We start from the raw sequence: 6,950 nt of genomic DNA, 5'->3' as shown, positions 1-6,950 counted from the left end.
GAAAATACTTAATGACCACAGAGAAAACTTGGGGAGCGTATAATGATATACCCGAAAAAAAGCATGGCTGGTAACCCTGCAAGTAGGAGCCAAGGGCTTTATTACACCAGCATTAAGGCTGGATGTCCACAGGTAACCAAGGCCAACCATGAGTTACTGTGCACTATTTGGACCTAAAGCAGGCAAATGTGCACTGGACCCAGTGTGATGCAAGATATGAAGCACCTTTGCCCAAATATTGCACACCTTTTCATGCTTGTCATTTATACAAAATGGTTAATGAGAGACACCACATAGTCCATTGGCAGAAGAATGTGAGTGTATTAATGCAGTATATATTACTAATTCTTTTTTTGCTTTATGCTTCAGGGAAACCTCTTGAAGGCAATAGCAACATTGTACTAAATTAGGATTTACTGTAGCTGGAATGATTTAGTTCAGGTAATTTTTTCTCTCTTCATGAATCTTTTTATGGTACTTGTCTTCTACTTGGGCTAGGCCTTCTGATTTATATCCAGGCAATGAATGAATTTGTGACAGCTTCTACCAGAACTTAATTTCTATGGTAAATACCAGAATTCACAGTAGCTGTGAGCATATAGTATGCTTATTTCATTGACTGAACCCAAGTTCCTAGGTTTGCACAACATACTGGAACTGGGTTTGCACAATGTTTCTGCCTAAAATATAGCTGGCTAATCTGCAGACCAGTATGCTCTGCCATAGGTTTTTTCTAGGTAAAAGAGACAAAGAACAAGAGATACTATTATGGTCCATACTGGATAACTGATTAACTAAACAATACCCAAAGGAAAAATGTGCTTCATTGATTACAGAAAAGCCTTGGATTGCGCCAACAAGTGTAAAATGCCTTTCAGCAAATGGGAATCTCATCCAAAACCTATACACAGGACAGGAAGCCACAATCCAGATTCATGACCTATATGCTAAATATGCTGTGAGGGAAGCTGGAGTGGAAGACAAGTATGATCTTAAACATGGAAGAAAAAATATCAATAATCTGTTATGCTGATTACACATTCTGATAGCTGAAAATGCAAATGACCTACTAATGAAAGGCAAGCACAGTGGAGAAAAAATGGCATTAAGGTTAAACATGATGACCAAACTACTGCCAATGGGTCAGCAACTAACCTTAACAGTGACAACAAAGAAGTTGAAGTTTGAATGATTTCTGCTTTTTAGCGTCAATTATTAGTGGTTGGTTATCTATATACTACCTTGAGTTGTAAAAAGAATAAAGATAGGATATAAATAAATAAAAAAATAGAAAAGGAATCAGCAGTCCAGAATCAGCAGTATGCAAACTAGCATTGGTAAGCTAGCAATCAAGGCCTTGGAAAAGATGGCATGATACGTCTATCATTAAGATCTTTATTGTTTTAAGATTTATTCTGGATATTCTTCAATGTCTGTAAGCTGCCTCAAGCTGCCTTCAATGAGATTTGCAGCACTCAAGTTTTGACAAAGATCTTTCACAAATATCAGAAATACATAAGCAATTATTTTCTTTGTGACACACTACAAAATTGAAAGCAAGACTTTGAAGAAGCAGAACAGAAACAGTACAGATTGTTTTGAATGTTGGTGTTACACAATGTGTTAAGAGGGCAAAAGGTCAGATTGATCCTTTAAAAGTTATGGACACCAGCAAAGGAATACTGATGTGCCAATCAGCAAAGGAATACTGATGTGCCAATCAGATGTTTGGCAATTAGAGATGTGGCAGCAGCACTGGAACTGGCAGTATCCATGAGACTTGCAGATGGTGGTGTTGCTGTCTTTTGGAGTAGAAGCAGCTGCCAAAAGCTTATCTGTGGTGGAACCTTCCTGATTGTGGTGAAGTCTGCTGGCAATGGATTATTTTTCAAGGAACACCAATTGGTCACACGAGGCTACTTGGTAAACTAGCTCGTTCCTGAGAATATTATGGACAAACAGGAAAGATGAAAGGAAATAGAAATATACAACCAGCAGCCAGGTGAATGAACTGAATTACAGGGAGACTTTAAAGTACAAGCCGGGAAACTCACCCTGGGAAAAGTCCATCTATGTTGATATTAAGAATTGATTCTGGGTAGACAGGTAAATCAGTCAATGCCTTGCCCACACAGCCCCCTGAATAACGTCTCTGACCTTCCACTTTCAAAACCTTTCATTTGCTTTTTCCTTGCCTAATTCAACTCCTCATCCAAACTCCACATATAAAGCCTTCAGGGAATTAAACACCTACAAAACAGAAATGTAAAATAGTGAGAGATGTAATCTCTGCCAGGAAACTCCATCTGAACTTGAGCTAACCTTCTTACCTTCCATATACATTTATGCAAAGGAACTGCATTTCATTCCATATAGCCTTCCGCCTCCCCCTCCACCCCCCCCCAAAGCAAAAAAAAAAAAAAACCGCCACACCTCCTTGCCTGCTTCCCCCAGTTTAGGTACCCATATTACTGTACCCATTTTTTCGCTTCCTTTTGGCAAGATCTGGCACCAGAGGGCAGCAAAGGGAGAGTTTTTCCTTCCCTCCTTGCAGTTGGGCCATTTTCCCTCTCGGTTGTGCTAAATGCTTCTGTAGCGAATGTTTCCATTTGCAAAGGCGGCCTCCCCTCCCCCCAGCGCAGTTTCTCTGCCATTAACCCTCTGCAGTTTGCAGCCAGCTTCTTCCCCACCTCCCAGCTGACATGCAGCTTGGTGATGGGATAAATTGAAGGTCTCTGAAAGGAGAGGAGGGGGGAGTGCGTGTGTGTGTAAGAGGGGAGGGAGCAGGGAGAGCTAGCAAACTAAATGTAGAGAGAAGCGGGGAGGGCGCTTTCAAAAGCTTTTTTTTGCGCTCAATTTCCAAATCCGCAGGAAGCGGGGCTGCTGCTGCTCCTCCCCCCCCGCGCTTTTTTTTTCGGAGGGGGGGGAAAGAGGCTGCTTGCTTAACTCTTTTGGGGATGGAGGCGCGCGTGGAAAAGTTGCATCCTTTCGTTGGGAAGGGCGATCTAGCCTGCTTTTTGGGGGGGGTGTCAGCATGAGGGGCTGCTTCGGTTGGCTGATCGGGTTCAGGCTTACTCTCCCCCACCCTCTTTTTAGTCTTGGAAACGGGGGGGTTCCACCCATGGCCCCCACCTCAGGAGAGAGGGGGCAGTTCTGTGTTGGAGTCAAACTCCCCGAGACTCCCTTGAGGGAGGGGGTGTCATGCTGCTCTACATGCCTTTTGCCAGGGGGGGGGAGCGAGGGGGTGTCTTTGTGCGCTCCTCTTTGGAGGATGGGGAGGAACAGCGCCGCTATTCTCTCTCTGGGGCTGGATTTTTTTGAGGGGGGATGTCAACCGTGTTCCCTTCAAAATGGAGAGGGGGGTCGCTTTTCTGCACTCTCCCCCTTCACATATACTCTGAAGGCGGCGCCCCCCCCCCCGTAGGACAAGCACACGCTTGGCTACTCCGGAGTTCCGTCCTCGGCCCGCGGCTGAGTTTCACCTTCACCTGACGGACTACCCGCCCACTCCTCTCACAGGGCAGGACGTTCTCCCCGCCCCCGCCGGCCCCACCCGCTCCTCCTAAGCGGGAGTTTCCAGGAAGCGCCGAGCGGCGGTATCGCTCAACCGCCTCTCCTTCGCCAGAACCCTCCGCCGACGAGCCTGTGGCAACCACGTCAAAGAGTCCCCGAGACCCAACTCGTCTTTTTTTCTTCTTTGCTCCCCCTCCCGCCACGCCAACAGAGGGAAAATGCCACTTGGGAGTCCTGACTGGCCTTTGGCGTGCCCTTTTGCTGCCGGGGAGGAGGAGAAGTATGCGCCCGTTTTAGATTTGAGGGGGAGGGGAAAGAACGAGTCCCGGGCGCGGCGGAAGCATCCGGAGGCCCGTGAAGGAGCGGGGAGTGGGGGCTCGTGAGAGAGAGAACGAGCCGAAGAGCTCGTTTAGCGAGCGGGAAAACGCGGCTCGGAGCTGGGAACAGCCTCCCGCCCTCCCCCCTCCGCTCCCTCGCCGGGGGCGCTTCTCAGCGAGTTTCAAGAGACGCCAAGCCCAGCCGAGGTAGCGAGCGGGCTCCGGTGACGAGCCTGCCCTCGTCTTCGCCCAGAGCCAGGCGGAGGCGGCCTCGTTCCTCCTCGCCGCGAGCCCGAGTGGGCCGCTTCCAGGCAGCCCTCCCCGCACCCCGAGTGCCTGCCTCGGAGGGCCACTTCCCTGATGGAAATAACGAGCTATTGCAGCTCGCCACGGTGGACCTGCGGGCTGTTTTACACCCGCCTCAGGGAGGTGTTTCCTTCACCTGGAGTAGTTTTAAAGATTCCTTTTTAAAAAAATAATAAAAACACATCAAAAAATACAAGCGCATCAAGAAATTGCAGCTTCCTGCAATAACATCAGCGGAACTGCAAAAAACTGCGCTACTAGGAACATATTTTAAGATACTTGGTTGATGCCTCGGACGCTGCCAGCACCCCATATCAACCATTAGCCCCAGTCAATGGTATTTGTGACATATCTTTAAATGTTAACTTGACACTTGAGTTTCATGTTTAATGACTAAAAGAAACAATAATAAAAACCGTCCCCTCCCCCAATGCAGGCATTCAGTCGCGAAGCACCTGATCGCAGAGTGCAAACATTGCCTTAATGTCAGAGTTGCCCCATAGATGGACTGAAACAAAAACGCGGCTTTTTCCTCCCCAGGAGACGCTTCACATGGCCGGAGCTTCTCTGGAAGTGAGTCAGGGTAGACACCCTTCCGATCCGAGAGAGGAAAGAAGAAGAAAAAAAGGAGGGGGGAGCGCCTAGTCCTCCTTTTTTTCAGCCGCTTTCCTTCCCTGTGTAGCGACGTCCCCTTCACGTTGTCCAACAGCCAAGGTCGCCCTTGCTGCAAAAGCGACGGTCGTTGTGTAGAAGCCATTGAAAATGACTCCCGGGCAGGGAGGAGGTGAAAAGTTAGGAGAGGAGTGGTGTGGGGGAAACCCTTGCTTGTAGCCGAATGAAAAATGGAGGTGTGTGTGTGTGAACCTTGGTCTGAAGGTGAATGTGAGAACGTAGGAAAGCCACGAGAAGGAACCGATGGGAACCGTCTCACCTGCGCCTATTTTTCTGCCTTGTGTCAGGGGCAAGATTAGGTTTTAAAAGTCACCATCTAACAACGCAGGCTTGAGTTGGCGGCTGACATAGACGAAACGGTTCGGGATTTCGTCTTAAGTCGAAACCGCGAATTTGGGAAAGCCTGGTTCAGTTGAAAACAAAGAAAAAGTGAAGGTGAGGGCGGGAGGGGAGCTGAAACAGAAAGAACCTAGGCATATTTCAGGAAATAAAAACCCTACAGAATTCAGGTAGGAGTTTATTTGCTTTAAATGGGGGCCAAACTTCCAAAGAGATTCCGCGACTTCCCCTGAACTCGTTTTCACCACCAGCCAAGTGGGGAAGAGACTTTTTGCATTGTTCCCACAGAGGCTTCTTTGGCAGAGCCCGTTTTTTAGGTGTGTCAGTGGCTCATTACTGTTTCCCTGTATCTTGGCAGAGTGAACAGCAACTGAGATATATAATAAAGGGAGGGTTTTGTCAGAGTTTACAGCTGCCCAGAACTGTAAGCTATTGGCCTATTGCTCAGCTTTGGCGAAGGTGGCTGAAATGCTTGATAAGAGTGAGTGTCTTCAGATTCAGAGGTGTTTTGTTGGACAAAAGCTGGAAAACTTTGTTTGGCTTTCTACATTTTCACTTGAACACACTTTTCTAAAACGTAGTCTTGTTTTTAAAGACTTGCAGACATAGTTAATGTATAAAGAATGAGGCTTTGTTCATAAGGTGTGCTTGAACTGTAATCCATGGTTTTACAAATCACAACAGCTGAGCACTGCATTGAATCACAGTAATTAATCACATTTTAGCAAAGCACTTTGTACAGAGATAGTATATTTACATGTTATGTGGACTCCGGAAATTAGGTTGAGTAAAATCTTAAGTACTATAAGCTAGTGATTAACATACCATGCAAACATACTTATAGCTTAATATTTGTGTGAATCTGGCCTTAATGCTTATTTTGATTTAGCATGTTGTAAAAAAAACAAGCATTGTAAGTTGTTGACTAGTTTATGGTTATTTAATGTATTTTGTGGTTCCTCTTAAGCATACCTTTCTTCCCATTAATTTTGTAGAAACAACAACCTCAATAGGTTTATATTTCTGCTTTCTTCATTAAATTCCAGTTTAAACAGGCAAGTCTAATCTTGTCATATTTGAAATCGTTTCATGGAACCCTTTTACGGGAATCAAGCTAAATTAAAATTATACAGTTATTTTTTTTATCAAAATCTTGGATTTAATTAATTCCCCTTTCCTAATAAAATTATCTGGTATCACTTCCTGCTGGATATGTTATTTCCATTGACAATTATATGTTGAGTCTGCTTCCCAGGTAAAGAAAATTAAGATTGTTCAGGCCCATTGCATATAGCACTAGGACGCCACAAATCCTAACTCTGGATTTTTACCAGAATTTCATGTCCTCCAATTAAACTAGCTAGGAGATGGGCAAAGAAAATGATTGGAAGATTTGTTTTCGACTGATTTAGTATGTCTTATTTACTCTATTAACCCTGAGAAATAGGGCAAACCCCCTAAGAATGTTCAAGTTGATTCTTGCTGGTTTTTCTCCTCCCATTTGTAGCTACAAAGGCTTCACATCTTCCTGTTAGTCCTGCTGAACAGAGGAGAGGACAGGATAATTCTCAGGCCTTGCTCTGCATTTCCCCCTCCCCCTCCACTCTTCCCATCCCCCAGCAAGGCTCCCATGACTTGCCTCCCTCCCATTAGTCCTGAAAAGAAGGCTCCCAGCTTTTTCTATGTTTGGTTTTCTCTACCAGCCAAAAACTCCCAGACCCAACCCTGCATCTGCTCGGTTGATTTTGTTGTCACATCTAACAGCTAACACACACAACTGCTCACTGCTTTGGAAAACAAGCA

General features: G+C 45.7%; 1 long non-coding RNA gene across 2 annotated transcripts; it reads right to left on the bottom strand.

Moving 5' to 3' along the window:
• Positions 1-1,383: 1,383 nt before the first annotated feature.
• On the bottom strand, positions 1,384-4,729 carry LOC106546184 (uncharacterized). 2 transcript variants are annotated; one of them, XR_001313351.2, is made up of 3 exons: positions 4,592-4,729; positions 2,055-2,250; positions 1,384-1,939 (listed from the first exon to the last, which is right to left on the bottom strand). It is a non-coding gene; the product is annotated as an uncharacterized LOC106546184 (long non-coding RNA). The 2 variants fall into 2 exon arrangements; XR_015698273.1 differs by lacking the exon at positions 4,592-4,729 and adding an exon at positions 2,948-3,186.
• Positions 4,730-6,950: the final 2,221 nt, after the last annotated feature.

Source organism: Thamnophis sirtalis, unplaced genomic scaffold, assembly GCF_051295495.1.
Source record: "Thamnophis sirtalis isolate CommonGarterSnake01/CBP01778 unplaced genomic scaffold, rThaSir2_p1.2 scaffold_13, whole genome shotgun sequence".
Classification (NCBI taxonomy): domain Eukaryota; kingdom Metazoa; phylum Chordata; class Lepidosauria; order Squamata; family Natricidae; genus Thamnophis; species Thamnophis sirtalis.
Note: the sequence above shows the minus strand (reverse complement) of the source record. Positions and strands in the feature narration are given on the sequence as shown.